Source organism: Diabrotica virgifera, chromosome 2 (assembly GCF_917563875.1).
Source record: "Diabrotica virgifera virgifera chromosome 2, PGI_DIABVI_V3a".
Lineage (NCBI taxonomy): Eukaryota > Metazoa > Arthropoda > Insecta > Coleoptera > Chrysomelidae > Diabrotica > Diabrotica virgifera.
This window is the reverse complement of record NC_065444.1, coordinates 20,401,896-20,420,922: the sequence shown is the minus strand read 5'-3', so window position 1 is coordinate 20,420,922 and position 19,027 is coordinate 20,401,896.

Sequence of the window (19,027 nt, the reverse complement as noted above, 5' to 3'; positions counted from 1 at the left end):
ATATTACAGCTAACCCCTCTTCCACTGTATTCCATGCTTCAATACTTCTTACGGTACCCATAAAATTTTCCAGGTTTTAAAAGGTTTTATTGCACATCTCATTTTTGGCTTTATTTACCTCTTCTTTTACTTCTTTGTTTAAAATGTACTGTTGTCGATTGTAAAGGTCCTAGTTGCTAGTCATTTCTTATGCATATCCTTCTTGTTTTTCTTTATTTCATCATTCATTTCTAATGTTTGTACTATCCACTTCTCCAATAGCTTTCATTGCAGCTTCGTCAAGAACTTTCAATTTTTATATTTACAGCTTTTTACCAGCTTATGGCCTATTGTAAGTATTATTTATTAATACTACATGTTTTAAAGTATTAAAAAAATTTAAATTGGAAGAACTATTTTATCTTTTTTTTAACAATGAAAAAATAACACTTTGGCATTTTCTACGCCAGTACAATCAAGCAACATTATTGTTAACATATTTAATTCATAAAATCAAATAGCCCCCAATCTGTACCTGTCACAAATTACTATTTTATTACTACCATTTTATGAGCAGTCATTATGGAGCATTTATCGGAAACCCGGGAATAGAAGTTTTAATAATGCTTGGTTGTGGCAATAAAACACGAATGCATAAGAAATTATGTTAATAATTTAATAGTAAATATCAAAACATACATTTCTCGAAGCACGAAGAACAGTACCATTAAGCGAGTAGAGAAAAAGGGAAAGTGTGGGCCAGTATTATTGAAAATAAAATCAGTCGTCTTATTTTTTTGTACTCTCTTATAATCTTATGAAGGATATTCAAATTTTTCAATAAATTTTGTGGTATCTCAACTTTCAAGTTATACTATCTTGATAATAACGATCCAAATGAAATATACCTATATTATTATGTAATTTATATGTTAAAAAACATGAAAAGAAAATAAGCGCATTATACAGGGTTTAACAAAAATGCAGGTCATAAATTAAATCATATATTCTAGGACCAAAAATAGTTCGATTGAACCTAACTTACCTTAGTACAAATGTACACATAAAAAAGTTATAGCCCTTTGAAGTTACAAAATGAAAATCGATTTTTTCCAATATGTCGAAAACTATTATAGATTTTTTATTGAAAATGGATTTTTGGCATTCTTATGGCAGGAACATCTTAAAAAATATTGTAACATTTGTACACCCCATAAAAGTTTTCTGGGGGTATTGATCCCCTAAAACCCCACCAAACTTTTGTGTACGTTCCAGTTAAATTATTATTGTAGCACCATTAGTTAAACACAATATTTTTAAAACTTTTTGCCTTTCTTTTGTTTTTAAAACTTTTTGACTGTAATATAATGAAAAAATTGAATATTGGGAGTTAGGGCATTTTTACTATAGACGGGAAGTACCCTTTGTTTTGATGGTTGACTAAATCATAAAATAAAGTAGTGAATTCACTTTTCGTGTTTTGCTTTTTACAAATTTCCTAAATCCATTTATTCTACTTTTTTTTGGAAGTTCATTTTGTTGTTCGTCATCCTCGCACAATAGACTATTACTAATAATTTTTGGATCCTACTTCCATGAAAGATATAAATCTGCGTAAATTTGCATTATGTTGTGAACCGATCAGGTCAAGTGCGCGCCTACCTTTAATCAATGTTGGCGGAAATCTAAAGCCCGCCACTCACGGTACCACCCGCGGTGTCGTTCGACAAAATCGTCAAGATATCAATTCTGCAGTACTGTAGCAGACAGGCCAGTCTCCCTGTGGTAAAATTGTGACGATTTTGTTGAATGCACACAATCAAAATTTTTGTCAATTAGTCGAATTCGACAAAAAGGAACGACGCCGCAGTATTGTGAGTGGCCGGCTGAAAGTACCTGAAACGTGACGGTGACGGAAATAGCATTCGCGGTGTGCAAGTACTTCGAGGAGATACGAGAAACGATCGTGCGCGAATAGCGGAGAAATCTTGCAACTTTCTTAAATCATTCATATTTTCAATTAAAATTGTCAAATTGACGTATATTTCATAACTACTGTCATTGATGAAGAAAAATTATATGTTGCTCCACAATATTGATATTATGATATGCAATTATTATAAATATAAAAGTACACTCAAAAAAATTTAGTTCGTAATATTGATTAACAATGATTACTGAATAGTATTTCGTTGTCTCAACAATTTAATTTGTTGTTTCAACGAACTTTTAGACATTGACGAATGTATTTGGTTATTGCCACAATGATTGAATAATAATTGTGAGAATAACTAGAGTACATTAATCAATAACACTCAATTTATTCAGCCAATAACTTAGTTTCGTATATTTAATAAATACTATTAATTCTGGCAGCAACTCACGTTCTTGATTTCGTAGATGACAAGCAATTACCTTGGTTTATCGTGACAACGTACATATTTCATTAAAACAATGTACAAATGTTGTTAATATAGAGTAATATATGATTATTGAATAGATGTAAATTGATTGTTGTGACAACGAATGCATTAATCAATCTACTACCGCATAAAATTCCCACAATCAATGCGTTCATTGTGACAATAATCGTGGTTGTTGAGACAATAAATGTTTTGCTTGACCATTTGAAAGTTAACGGCTTTTCCTTATCGTGATACCCCTAGCTTCTCTGTGTTACCGAAGTGCCGAATAATAATTGCGTTTCGTTTTCAAGTGTAGTCCGTAGTAGAAGGAAGTTTTTGTGTATCATTATCGTGAAATTTCGGTCGAATTCTTTTTAAATGTATTAATTTTTTTCGAATCCCGAGAAAACTAATTATTATTTTTGAAAATTTAAATGCAAAATAAAATATTACAGTATTATCGAGGGTGTGAAGTCCCCGAGAACCTCTATAAAAATTATTTTAATAAGTCACAGGGGTGCAAAAGAGAAAATTTAGTATGAGTTTTAATTTCAAATAGGCATACCATTCAACAGAAACTTTTTGTTTATTCTAAGGGACTTTCTGCCCTCGGTAATAATGTAATATTTTATTCTGCGTTTAAATTTTTCAAAAATACTTATTAGTTTTCTAAGAATTCCAAAAAAAAATGAATGCGTTTAAAAAGAATTAGATCGAAATTTTGCACCTGCGTTCTCAAAAAGGATTAAAGTGTTATACATTTATGGAATCACTATTTCAAACGCTTTTAAATAAGCTGTCGTACTTTCCCATTAAAAAAAATCAAAGTTACGCCGCGCCTGTCACCTGAAGAGGGATCGTGTAAAGTTCGAAACATTGATGTTATAATATACTTTGATTATTTTAAAAATCGACCTGTCCGAGCGTTTTGCTTATGTGCTAAAAATAAATAGGTTAATAAGTGGGTGGGGGAGTGTAACACTTATTCCAGTACACTGTATAAGTGAAATCATATGAAAAATCACACAGTGTAAAGTCCTTTAGGTTAAGGACAAAAAAGGGAATTTAAAAAATTATTATTAATCAATTAGTATCATACATTGGGCTATTGCATTCAGTAATTATTAATATAAAATGCGTTCATAGTAGGAATGAACAAAACTGATTGTAAGAATGATAGAATTGCTTGTAAGAAAAACCGTATTTATTGTGGGAATAAACGGAAATAATTGTAACAATACGTTAGGAGAAATAACACTGTTATTGACACAACGAATAGTCTTCGTCGGTCAATTAACGACGTTGTTGTTTCAATAAATAATGTTCGTTGACTCAGTGAACAGAGTTCGTAATATCAATAAATAGTGTTCGTTGACTCAGTGAACAGAGTTCGTAATACCAATAAAGTTATATTATGGTATACATAATGAATGTTTATCCATTCAATAAACGTAATACATTGGCTCAACGAACGAAAATAATGAATTGATTAACATCGTTTTGTTGTCCCAATAAAACCAAGAATTGGACAAATTTTAAGTATTGCGTTTGTTGTCTGAATTAACATTTTTATTGATATTACGTACCTTTTTCGTTGAGTGTATATTTAGTTAATTGTATTTTGCTTGCAGTACTGCATTCTAATAATTAATTTTATTTAATACATACAATTGTTTACCTTTTAATAACATAACCTAAATCTTATTGTTTCTTCTTATTATTTTTTTTTGACTATGGCCTTGACAATTATCCAGTAACCAGGACCAATATGATTGGCCAATATAATTAAAAGTGCGAAAAAAGTTGCCGAACTATGAAACCAGGTGTCGCTTTTCCGAACTTGCACGGTCCCAGTAAGGTATATCACTCTTTAAAACAGGTGACCTCGAGGACTATCTAAGTAACAGTATACTGAATACAATTTATAAAATATACTTTTCTTCATTAAAATAATAAATAATTCGAACCGAAGATAATTAAAACAATAGAACAAATGTTAAAGTTTTATTATTTAGATAAAGTAGATAAAGCAGATGAATAATTGCTCTGAATAATTGCTCTGCTTGAAAATGTTTGCATAAGGTTTAAAATGAACTGCTCTGTAAATAGCAGAGGTAACTATTTATCTATTTGTTTGCTTTGTTTTGAATCAGAGTAACATCAAAAGGTATTACATGCTAATACTAGGGGCTATGTTTATTTAAACGCAATATGCTTCTTGTTTTTTAAAATCGTTTTTACAAATGTTTTGGACAAAACATAGGGAGTAAAATCCAAACATAAAAAATAGTAACATTGTATCAGTTTATGCAGCTGAAATAAAGGTCAAACATGCACAAATGCAAAGATCGTCTTCTTCTTAGTTTATATAACCAATTTTTTGCTTCTTCTATAGAAGTGCCTCTATAGAAAATTGTTCCTATTATATACTTATTATACATCTCCTTATTATACAAGGGATGTATTACATTTTTTAGTCTTACAGTCAAATGCCCCCTTTAAGTCAAAATATATATGTTATTGTTATTTTAAATAAATTAAAGTAAATAAATGAAAAAGAAATTTGATAAATTATGAAATAAGGAAGCACATATTTACGTATAACATATTTTTTTGTATTTTGGGAATAAGTGAAATTAAATATTTTCTCAATTTTAAAATCAGACAGGTCTATTCAAGCCTTGGTAATTTTTACTATTTTTGTTAACACTATTTGGAGTTTAACATTATAGACCTGGATCCCGCGTAAGAAAAAAAGTTTATTAATAGCAAGCTGAAAATTTGTTAATAGCTTAACGGTGTCTAGTCGGACAAACATTGATGCACGGGAACACTGAAACAGGGGAAGTTTTAACGGTGGAGCATGATAAACGTGTCGTCCTGACAAGTTTATGATGGTGAAAAATAGCAAGTTGTTTTTAAATTTATTCAATAGCCAACGTTATATAATATATGAAAAAATGTTTGTCCCACAAAAAGGTTGGGCATTTTAACGAGTTTGACACGTAGAACATGTCACATCACAGGAATTATGTTGGTGATAAATAGCAGTCTGATTCTTGCATGAGAGTTTAATGAAAGGTTAAAAAATTAATTGAAAGTTCTGTCCGACAAAATTAATGAGAAGTTTTCGTAGTCCGACGTTCTAAATATGTAAGATATAGACAAAAATGTTGGTGATAAATAGCAAGCTAATTTTGATTTTTTTATGTACAAATTATATTTTGTAACGCAAAAAGTTATATGTCGGACAAAAAGTTTGGGAAAATCCAAGGAACTAAATAAAAAATCATTTTTTCAGAATGACTTAGTCGGATACTGATAAAGCTATTTTAGTTGTATATTATTATTTATATTCACATACTTGCACATTAGGCTATTGATTATGTACTATAGAAAGGAACTACAACGTTAACGGGGTTTTATTATTTCATATGGTCAATGAATCTCTATATATAAAAAAACCGCGGAGTGCTACCATTTAAAGTGGTGCGTTTTTGAGAAATGGGTGAATTAGTCCCTGGGCACAGGTTACATTAGGGTGAGTTCTATGCATTTTTGGTACAAACACGTGTACATAAAAATTGTTCCCGGTTAAATTTCCTATCTAAATATAACTTTTTAAAATCAAAGATACTTTTTTTACAAAAATATATTCAAAAGAAAAAGCACAAAGAAACCCAAAAGAAAGAAATTTTGTTTTTTGTCCCATAACTTTTGTCCACGGGGATATAGGTATAGACATTGCTTCACAGAAAAAAAACTTATATATTTTCTCTTTAAAATGATGTTTGGTAGAGGTCATTAGGATTTACAGTTTTTGAAATATGATTTTTCAAAGTTCGCCACTCACAGCAATTTTGGGCAATTTTCCTTGTTATTTCGCAAATATTGTTCTGTAACTTTTTTCTACGTAACTTTAGGTAATATGCAATGGTACATGTAAGAGGAATAGAAATCAATTACCTTTAAAATGGTCTACTGTATAATGTTGTACGACTTCTTTTAAAGAGGTTATCTCTTTCAAAACTTTATACTTTTAATGAGTTTTTATATTTTCTACGATTATTTTTTAATTGATGGATTCGACCGTTACTTGATGGAAGTTCATTTTATCTAACAATAAAACACTGAAAACTTTTGTTTTCTATACTTCCACAAAATTTATTATAACTAAGTGACTACAGCTGTTTCGGCGGAGTGCCTTTCTCAAGTGATATAGTTTACAATGTGTTTGCCTTTTTAAGTCTTCAACTGAAGAGGTTGAGGAGTGGGGAGCTGTTTGTCTCGAGTTGGTCATTCAGAATTATATCTGTATTTTTCAGTTTATTAATTTCCATAGATTCTAAAAAAGATAGCTTAAGGCCTTTATTTTGAATATGTAGAATTTGAAACTCTTCATTGAAAGAATGATTATGATCTAGAAGGTGAAGTGCGTATGTAGAAGTGTCTGTTTTTCTATTGTTGAATGCCCTTCTGTGTTCTGCTATCCGTTTGTCAAAAGTTCTGCCAGTTTGACTGATGTACGTTTTCGGACAGTCACCACAAGTTAGTTTGTACACACCACTCTGTAGTTGCTTTCTCTTTCGGCTTTTATTGTTCTTAATATATTTGCTTAAGTTGTTGTTAGTTCTGAAAGCTGGTGTTATTCCTTTCTTTTTTATGTATCTGGCTATCTTTGTTGTTATCTTGCCAGTATATGTGAGAGAGCAGAAGGTACTGGGTTCTTTCTGTGGTGGTGGATACACTAATTTCAGGGCTTTCTTATGGAGTTTTTGGTTTAAAATTTTGTTAACTGTTTGTTCGTTATAGCCGTTGTTTACTGCTATTTGTTTAATGATGTTTAGTTCTATCTCGAAGTTATTTTTTGTCATGGGAATTTCTGTCAGTCTATGTATCATGCTATGGTAGGCTGCTAATTTGTGTTGTGTAGGATGGGATGATGAATTGTGTATAGTTGTGTCCGTATGGGTAGGTTTATGATATACGGAGAACTCATGTTTGTTGTGTAGTCTGTTCTCCGTATATCATAAACCTACCCATACGGACACAACTATACACAATTCATCATCCCATCCTACACAACACAAATTAGCAGCCTACCATAGCATGATACATAGACTGACAGAAATTCCCATGACAAAAAATAACTTCGAGATAGAACTAAACATCATTAAACAAATAGCAGTAAACAACGGCTATAACGAACAAACAGTTAACAAAATTTTAAACCAAAAACTCCATAAGAAAGCCCTGAAATTAGTGTATCCACCACCACAGAAAGAACCCAGTACCTTCTGCTCTCTCACATATACTGGCAAGAAAACAACAAAGATAGCCAGATACATAAAAAAGAAAGGAATAACACCAGCTTTCAGAACTAACAACAACTTAAGCAAATATATTAAGAACAATAAAAGCCGAAAGAGAAAGCAACTACAGAGTGGTGTGTACAAACTAACTTGTGGTGACTGTCCGAAAACGTACATCGGTCAAACTGGCAGAACTTTTGACAAACGGATAGCAGAACACAGAAGGGCATTCAACAATAGAAAAACAGACACTTCTACATACGCACTTCACCTTCTAGATCATAATCATTCTTTCAATGAAGAGTTTCAAATTCTACATATTCAAAATAAAGGCCTTAAGCTATCTTTTTTAGAATCTATGGAAATTAATAAACTGAAAAATACAGATATAATTCTGAATGACCAACTCGAGACAAACAGCTCCCCACTCCTCAACCTCTTCAGTTGAAGACTTAAAAAGGCAAACACATTGTAAACTATATCACTTGAGAAAGGCACTCCGCCGAAACAGCTGTAGTCACTTAGTTATAATAAATTTTGTGGAAGTATAGAAAACAAACGTTTTCAGTGTTTTATTGTTAGATTATTTTTTAAATTTAACATTATAACTTTTTTTTCTATATGGTATATATTATATAATAAAAAAGAAAGCTTATTCTGTTTACTTTAAAATGGTGTATTATAAAAAATTCTACGGTTATTTTTGAATAAGATATGCTTTTTCAAATTGTAATAAGTACTTGCAACGATTTTTGATTTTAGGATTATTTTTTAAATTCCTCATTATAACTTTTTTATGTGATTGTGTGTTATGATTAAATCTTATTTTTTATAGGTAATACTTTGGATCCACTTGACTCGGCGGGGCAAACTTCAAAATATGGATTAATTCCAATATTTACTGTCAAAGCTCCTGCACCACAAGCTTTGCTTGATAAAATAGCATGTAAATGTACCAAAGGATGTACAAAAAACTGCGGTTGTAGGAAGATAGGAATAAGTTGTTCAATATTCTGCAAAGGGTGCATGTGCATGGGTACTAATTGTGGAACTCTAAGATAACTGAGGTGTCAGAGGAAGATACTGAAGCTAATGCTAACGAAGAGATGGACTTCGATTTTGAAAATTTTTTAAATGTCAACGTTTAAATAATTTTAACTAAAGTGATGTTTTTTAAGACTAATGTTTATGAAATTTTTGGAAAAGAAATAATTTTAAATAATACAGGTAAAAAAATATCAAAGAATCACTCGTTTTCCATTATGTATTTAAATATAGATAATACACCATTTTAAAGAACAGAAAGTAAGCCCTCTTTGTTGCGCAATAATATAGATAGTATATTCATGTACAAGAAAAAAAAGTTATAATGAGAAATTTCAAAAATAATCGTTAAAAAATGTAAAAAATAATATTTCTTTTATATTAGGTATTATATAATATATAATTATATTATATTATATAATAATTTTATTTTATTTTTATATTATATTATAAAAAAATCGTTAAAAGTATAAAAACTAGAAAAACCATAATCTCTTTAAAAAAAGTCGTACAACGTTATACAGTAGACCATTTTAAAGGTAATTGATTTCTATTCCTATTATGTGTAACCATTGTATATACCTAAAGTTACGTAGAAAAAAGTTACAGAACAATATTTGCGAAATAACAAGGAAAATTGCCCAGAATTGCTGTGAGTGGCGAATTTTAAAAAATCATATTTCGAAAACTGTAAATCCTAATGACCTCTACAAAACATCATTTTAAAGAAAAAATATGTAAGTTTTTTTTATGTGAAGCAATGCCTATACCTATATCCCCGTGAACAAAAGTTATGGGACAAAAAGCAAAATTTCTTCCATTTGGGTTTCTTTGTGCTTTTTCTTTTGAATATATTTTTGTAAAAAAAGTATCTTTGACTTTAAAAAGTTATATTTAGATAGAAAATTTAACCAGGAACAATTTTTATGTAGACGTATTTGTACCAAAAGTGCATAGAACTCACCCTAATGTAACCTGTGCCCAGGGACTAATTCACCCATTTCTCAAAAACGCACCCCTTTAAATGGTAGCACTCCGCGGTTTTTTCATATATAGATGTCCATTGACCATATCAAATAATAAAACCCCGTTAACGTTGTAGTTCCTTTTAGCTATCTTATTTTGAATATAATCAATAGCATACATGTATATATACATACATACATGCACACTCCAAAAACAGTGAGGTAAGTATCAATGCATGTATATATTGCAAAAAAATATTTTTTTTTGGGTGGAATTTGTTCTAGATATTCTCAAAATGATAATAAAAAAATTATATAGAACATATGAAAGCAACGACTTACGGTTTTCTTATTAGACGCATCAGAAAGTATGGAAAATTACCTACAAAAAACGTTGTATACATTTTTTCCATAACCAAATCTTAACCCTGTAAAACGACGTTGAAAAATGTGAAGAGTGTAAAAATTCGGTGCTTATAAGTATAGACGTAAGTATGTATGTGTATGTAGAAAGCTCCATTATTTGTCTGTCTGACATTTTGAACTCTGTACAAATTATTATTTGAAAGCACATGGTCTCTGACTTTCTGTTTGCCTCGTGTGTTGGAAATTAAAATTTATATTAACTATGGAGTGTTTTTGTGTTTATTTTTGAGTGTGAACAGTTTAAATTTTAAGCCATCAAATGAAAAAGTGAAACTATTCAACGGAACATTTTTGAGTAATTGTCGAACAATTTACAAAGTTCGTATTTACAAAATTCTGTTGGATATCATTCTTCGTGCTATAATGCTTTTTGAGTTAAAAATGGCTTCATTGAAGAAGAGTACCTAAATAAATTATTTATTAAAATTGTATATGGTAATTTTTCTCAAATTTCTACAAATGAAATATATAATGTAAATAATATGTCACATGGCTAGAAATAATTAGCTGCCAAAATAAATCGATTGGTTTAAATTTGAAGTTACGATTGCAATTTATTATGAATGAATGTCAAAAGTGACATTCTTAAATGACAATGTATTCATAGACATATTATTAAGGGTAGAAAGGGAATACAGAGCAAACAGTCTATCGGTGGTCTATCTATCTCTTTTAACCAAGCGATCCCGCGCATGTGACAGACAAAGATGGCATATTATTGGCGTTACACCGGTTACACCTCGATTCACAGAGTGGCCCATACTTTGCCTAATCTACTAGTTATAATGTATTGCAGTAAGGTAACTAAATGAGGTTGAGATAAATCGAAAGATATTGATTGTAATTGATTTTAGGTACTTTTGACAAAGAATAATCACCCATTATTAAAATTTCAAAAATTATTTTTTTACATTGTCCGACTACGAAATCTACCCCTTAATTTTTTCAGACAACAGTCATTCCTTGTAAGGAATAATTTACTTAATTAAATTTCGCTTTTGTCGGAAAGCTATTTATCACCAGCATTTTTGTCTATATCTTACATGTTTAGAATTTTGGACTACGAAAACTTCCCATTAATTTTGTCGGACAGACCTTCCAATTAATTTTTTAACCTTTTATTAAACTCTCATGTAAAAATCAGACCGCTATTTATCACCAACATAATTCCTGTGATGTGACATGTTCTACGTGTCGGACTGGTTAAAATGCCTAACATTTTTGTCGGACACACATTTTTTCATATATTATATAACGTTGGCTATTGAATAAACTTAAAAACAATTTGCTATTTTTAACAATCATAAACTTGTCAGGACGACACGTTTATCATGCTCCACAATTAAAACTTCCCCTGTTCCAGTGTTCCCGTGCATCAAGGTTTGTCCGACTAGACACCGTTAAGCTATTAACAAATTTTCAGCTTGCTATTAATCAACTTTTCTTTCTTATGCGGGATCCAGGTCTATTAGTTTTAACGGTTTAACTTAATAAGCTCAGTTGTTATGACATGTAAGAAACTGTCTATTTCTTACCGGATGCGCTTAGTTCTGGCGATTAAAACCGCCAATAACAAAAACCGCAATTTCATAAGTACTCCTGTATGTATATATCGGTTTTAGAACGTTTTTCGACGTTGGCCGATGCCTAACTTCCACGTCCTTCTATCATCCCATTGGCCATCTCTAAGATCCCTTGTACTCATTGCTTTGGTTACCCCTTCTTTCCATGTCTTTTTGGATCTTCCTCGTTTTTTGCGGTTTGGTGGTACCCACTGCATGATTTTTTTGGGCAATCTTGTGTCTTCCATTCTTTGAACATGACCATACCAAATCAACTGTTTTCTCTCAATGTCTTTTGCTAAGTAACCATCTATTCCAATTCGTCGTCTTACTTCCTCATTTCGAACTCTTTCCCTACAGGATATACCTAACGATCTTCTAAACACATCCATTTCTACAGCTTCTAATTTTTTCCTGTTGTTCTCGGTTATTCTTCAAGTTTCTGATCCGTAAAGAAAGCTTTTATTAAGTGTTTCATAGATATTGTATTTTCGCTGTATTCCTATTTCGGAGCTCCAAAGTATTCCATTTAGGCAGCCAATTGTTCTTCTAGTTTGCAACAATTCAGTACTCCTGAATTTAAAATAATGCTGCTTTAAATCTTATGATTCAAGGCAAAAATTGGAGTAGAGCAAGTGTAGAGCAAGAAGGCATTCGATACGGTGAAACATAATCTGTTAGTAAAACTACTTAGAACAAAGAACACGGGATATAAGAATAATAAATAATCTGTATTATGAACAAGAAGCGTGTCATAAGAATAAATAATTTAAACACCAATAAAATAAAAATCAAAAGAGACGTTAGACAGGGCTGTGTCTTGTCGCCATCACTGTTTAATGCATACTCAGAAGAAATATTCAAAAAAGCATTAGAAGATGAAGTAGCAGGCATCAAAATAAATGGCCTACCCATATGTGAAATTAGATAGGCCGATGACACAATACTAATAGCAGAAACTATTACTGATCTACAAAGAATTTTAGATAAGGTTGTTGCAACGAGTGGACATTTGGTCTGTCACTAAACATAAAGAAAATAAAAATTCATGGTTATATCAAAGAAAAATATTAGAAACATCAATCTACACGTATATAATAAGACGATAGAACAAGTTCAGAATTTTAACTATTTAGGGACAAACATTAGTGAAACAAACGATTATACCAAAGAAATCCGAATTAGAATAGAAAATGCTGGAAGTGCATTCACTAATATGAAACAAATATTATGTAGTAGAGACCTCAGCCCAAATCTTAGAAAGCGAGTAGTAAAATGTTATGTATTTTGTGTTATTTTTTATGGTGTGAAGACATGGATTCTTAATAAATAATGCCTCAATAGATTGGAAGCATTTGAGATGAGGACGTATCGAAAAATGCTGAGAATCTCCTGGATAGACAGAATAACCAATGAGGAAGTACTAAGGAGAATACAGAACAACAATGAGATACTGGATTCCATCAAAATTGGAAAACTTCAATACTTGAGTCATATAACACGTGGTAACAGATATGAACTCCTAAAATTATAAATGCAGGGAAAGATTCAAGGAAGGCGCAGCATAGGTAGGAGAAAAATGTCCTGGCTGAGAAATCTCAGAGAATGGTTTGGATGCAGCTCAACTGAACTCTTTCGGGCTGTAGTGTCAAAAGCGAGAATAGCAATGATGATTGCCAACCTTCGTCGCGGAGATGGCATGTAAAGAAGAAGGAAAAGAATCATTTTATGTTTTAAAATCTAGATAAATGTTTGTCAATCAAATTAACAACTAATTGGCAGTGGAATAGTAGTAAGCGTACTTCAAAAGTTGCAAAATTCCTAAAATATTCAACAATTTACATCCATAAATCAAATATAATCACCAAACATGAAATATAAACCCAAGAGACTAGTTAAATAGTGCCTTCAAGGAGAATACTGCCATTATGAAGTTTTAAATTGAGTTACTTCCAACTTAGGCAAGATGTATACAAGTAGCATTTTAATAGGATTAAAACTAAACGATAATAAACCATCTTACGTTTTAAGTTACACATACTTTGCAAAAAATGCCCTTAATAGGATCCATATCAGTTGTGTCATTTCAGTTCTTATTAAAAAAAATAAAGGTACCTTTTTAAATGTACAGTGGAACCCCGATAAGTCGGCCACCGATAACCAGGAAGTCCGGATAACCCGGACCGATTTTCATCACACAAAACAAACTTTTTTTCAGTTTGACTGAGTTTTTTACCAATAAACGAACAACAAAAACACTGTATACAACTGTAAGTAGTTTAGATGTATTGTATTGTGCATATTATGTATTTCATATTTTTGGAATTATAATGGAGTTTATCTGTAAGTATACCGTATTTTATTAATATTTACCATATTCTCCGGCTAACCCGGATTTTTCGATAACCCGGATCGGACGCGGTCCCGATTAATCCGACTTACCGAGGTTCCACTGTATTATTAGTCTGGGCAGATTATCGGAGAATAGGCCTATTTTGGGAAAAGTTATTTACCAGCAATTTTATTGCTGGAATCGAATCTTATGATCCTATGTTAATATTATAGGTATGCAAAGTCCGAAGATAGTGTGCTACTTTTTTTATAAACAAAATGGCGCCCAAAAATCGTGTTTTTTTCAATTTTAGCTCTATAACTGAAAAAATTTTAAATTTACACCAAAATACCCAAATAAAAATTCACCGTAATTAAATTCTGCATGGAGGTATGTTTTTCCCGATTTCTTTCGACAAAAATTTTCCTCGGAAAATGTGAGCTTTTCCAACAAAATCGTTAATTTTCAACTAAAATTTTAGGTAAGTAATTATTTATCAATAATTAAATAACTTGTTAATATAAAAGCTCTTTTGGAATAGATTATATTTCCAGAAGCCGATGGAAATTTAATAAACAGTTTAGCAATAATTAAATTGTTAATTAAAAATTTACGATCGCTATAATAACCACAATAATTAGAATGCATAAGAATAGCTATGATTTTTGTATAAAAAGGCACTATACCTATCAAATATACTTAACAGAATTGAAATTAGACTGTGAAAACATCTAATGCGTCTCTATACAGAATTTAATTACGGTAAATTTTTAATTGAGTATTTTTGGTGTAAATTTAAAATATTTGGTGTTATAGAGCAAAAATGGAAAAAGGGCGCCATGATTTTCGGGCGCCATTTTTTTTTATAAAAAAAGTAACACACTATCTTTGGATTTTGCATACCTATATTATTAATACATAGAATCATATGATTCGATTCCAGCAATAAAGTTGCTGGTAAATATCTTTTCCTTGTATTCTGCTAATTATCCCAGAGTATTTAATATGTAATTTTAAAAAATAAACACCATTTATTGTCTAGAATAAAAATAAATATAAAAACCAACTATTCCGTTATGTGAATCTGGTCAAAGACTGCTATTATCTTTTTAAAACAAAGCTTCAATATAATAGCCACACAAGCACTATTGGGGCTATGTTTGAGGAATCCATCTTTATGATGAACTTAGATATGATTACACCAGAACTAATTTTCACTGAAAAGAATAACACATTTATACCGTCTAGAGAACAAAAAGTCCCAACTATTAATGGAGAGCTAATATGGTTCACTGATAGATCTAAAACTGTCCATGGTGCTGGATCATAAGTTTTTGGGAAAACATGTAATTACAGTATGCGGTAAAATAAACAGTACTGAAATGAATATTTATATGTTTATGATGATTTATATATCTAGTATACTTGATATAGCCTTGCAAACTTTATTCACATAAATAAAACATATTTAAATATATGTTAACGTAATTAAATAGTGTATTGTACAACAAGTGAGAAAAAAGACATACACTAAGTATTAAAATTAACGCACTCCCTTAAATATGGGACATTTTTGACGGCTCGTATTTGCTTAAGCTGTTGTCCGATTTTAGTAATTTTTTAGTATGTTATAGCTTTATTCTTCAAGAATATCGGTAAAGTAATAATATTGCTAAATAGTTAAGTGTCATTATATACCGGGTGTAAAAATAATAGTGTGTTTTTTCCTCAAAGTTTGGAACACTTTGTGGAATATTCTGGCGTATATAAAATATTGAAATTAAAACTCAACTGTAGCCTTATGCTTTATTAATATTATGCTTTTTGATTCATTAGCTTACGTTGGATAATAAAAAAGTTAGGCACTTTAACAACTAGCAACGTTCTTCATCAATGCAGGGTGTTGTACCCTTGTAAACTTCAAGGAGTAATTCTGCATGAAAAAATAATGATCATTTGCTTTATAAACATATGTCCGCAAATGCTTCGTTTCCTAGATACGGGATGTTGAATTTTTTCTTACAATCTGACGATTTATTTATTGCTCTAAAACGGGTTGCGATATGCAAATGAAATTTGGTAGGTTTTAAGAGGTAGTTATTGCGCATTTTTTGGCATACAATTGAGAATTTTTTATTCACCATTGGCGTGCATACGGGTAATATGACCGGGTATTATGACCGGGTAATATGACCCGTATGCACGCCAATGGTGAATATAAAATTCTTAATTGTAAGCCAAAAAAAATGCGCACTAACTACCTCTTAAAACCTACCAAATTTCATTTGCATATCTCATCCGGTTTTAGAGCAATAAGTAAATCGTCAGTTTGTAAGAAAAAATTCAACATCCTGTATCTCGGAAATGAAACATTTGCGGACATATGTTTATAAAGCAAATGGTCATTACTTTTTTATGCAGAATTACCCCTTAAACTTTGTCTCACTTATTTAGAAACACCCTGTATTGATGAAGAACATGGCTAGTTGTTAAAGTGCCTAACTTTTTTACTATCCAACATAAGCTAGTGAATCAAAAAGCATACTGTTAAGAAAGCATAAGGCTATAGTTGAGTTTTAACTTCAATATTTTATATACGCCAGAATATTCCACAGGGTGTTCCAAACTTTGAGGAAAAAACACACTATCATTGTTACACCCGGTATACAATGACACTTATCTGTTTAGCATCCATATTATTACATCGATATTCTTGAAGAATAAAGCTATAACGCATTAAAAAATTACTATAATCGGACAACAGTTTAAGGAAATACAAGACATCAAAAATGTCCCATTTTTAAGGTGGTGCGTTAATTTTGGTGCTTAGTGTAGAATCACTTCTAGGACATTTATAGTTTTTTAGATTCTTAATAATAATTTCAACTTCATTTAAGGATGGTGGTAGATCTTCCGGACTGTATCTTTGCATATTCATAATTTCGTCTGTGTATCCTTCATTATCGTGATTTATGTCTTCTTCATTTCCATCATCTGTGCCTTCTTCATTGTGATTATTTTTATACTCCCCGTTTAACAATTCATCATATTATGGTATTTCGCCTTCGAAAAGAAATAGAGCACTTCCTCATATAGAGCATATAAATAAAAGGATTCGCTTCACCCCACCACTGTTCATCAAATATTATGTACGCTCCTTCGGTTACGGAATATAAAAACTTAGCACTTCCTTCCCTGAATAATAATTAAATAGAACATGATGCCGACGTCGACGCCAACGTCGAAGCGTTCCTACACTTTTATCGATTACCATAAAAATGTCCTGGAAATTTTCTTTTATGGAGATGATACCCGAATTCTTGTCTCGGCGTATACCATTTTTTGTTTGTGCGAAAATTTTATTGCCGATGCCGGGGGCAATGTTGTGGAGTGTAAGTTCGTAAAAATATATACAGTAATAGAAAAATATAAGACAATATCGAATAAGTCAAAGAAAAGTTTAAATTAAAACAATCAAAATAAAATCTTATACAAAAAGAGAAAAATTTCGAGCCATCAAAAAAAAAATCAAAGATTTGTTCATATTCATGGCCACCATGCTGAATGAAGGGACAATAATTTATATTTGACTTTATACGCTCACCGGCACAAAATTCCGCCACTAAAAATTTTTGATTAAGTTTGACAATTTATAACTTTATTATTTATACTCCGATTTTAAAAATTCTTACATCAGTTTGTAGGTACGTGTATTCGTATCGTTTTTTTGTTATTCCGGTAAAAAAAAATTGCTCAGATGGGGGTGAATGAAAGCGTTGTATTTTTTCCTAACTTTAAAAAATTCTGTGGAAAAATTGAAGAGTTGATTTTATTTCATAGGCCATATTATCCCGAAGGAATCACTAAGATTTTGCTTTTGGAATTATCCGAATATCTCTTTTCTTGTAAGAGCTGCCCAATTTTTTGTAAATAAAAATATTACGTAAATTAGAAAAAATTAAAATACGTATGTCCTAACAAATATGTTTACGCTCTTTTCAATGGCGGTCTTACCTTTTTGAAAAATTAATATATACAGGGTGAAAGAATTGAAATAAAAACATATTTTTACATAAAAAACCAGCAAAAACACAACTTCTGGTAAACCGCTTCTTTCGGTTCACGACCCCGAGCTTATACATTAAGAAAAGAACCTATATAGCAAATTTGGTTAAAATCGGACATTTCGTTCAAAAATTTTCGTGCTGTTAGTCACATATGTATAGTCGCCATTTTGAATGCCCGAAATTTTTGAAAAAGACAAAATCTGAGATGGCCTTGTACCTAAATTTGAACCTTTGTATGTGTAGTATATGTAGTCCAAATTATATGCTTCTACCGTTAAATTCTCAATAATTCTTATAATATTTGCACGAATCTGCCGATGTAAATAGGACTTACAATATTGTATTGATGTAAAAATACCGGTATTTTGGTATTACATTAGTTGATAAAAATTTAATTTATGCATAATATAAATCTAATTTAAAATAATATTAATTAATTACAAGAAATGCTTTTGAAGATAAACAAACAATTTCGTTGTATTAAAATCATCAGGCACATTTTTGTTACACATACCGAGCAGAGTATGACACCATCGAGAAATTTGGAAAGTAGTGAAAAAATTTAAAAGTTCACCTTCTAAAAATGATAAATATTTACAAAAGTACGTGAGAGAAAAATTAGGTAAAGGAACAGCGCTAAAATTAGATTGTCAAGCAAGATTTATTGGATTTCATATACAGTGTGTTTTAACGAAAATATCCCGTCCCCCTTGCAACTCATAAACCAAGAGATTCTTTACAATTTAAAAGATATGTCAAATTGTATTGGAAGTTGGACGAATTTTCATGTAAAATTCATACCCTCAAATGTAACCCCCTACTGCCCTGTCTCAACCCAGTTTTTTTTAACAGCAAATGTAGTCGAGTGGCACATTATTTGAAAGGTATTTTTTTATCTACACGACCCTCTTATTTTTTTTTTAATTTGAGGAATA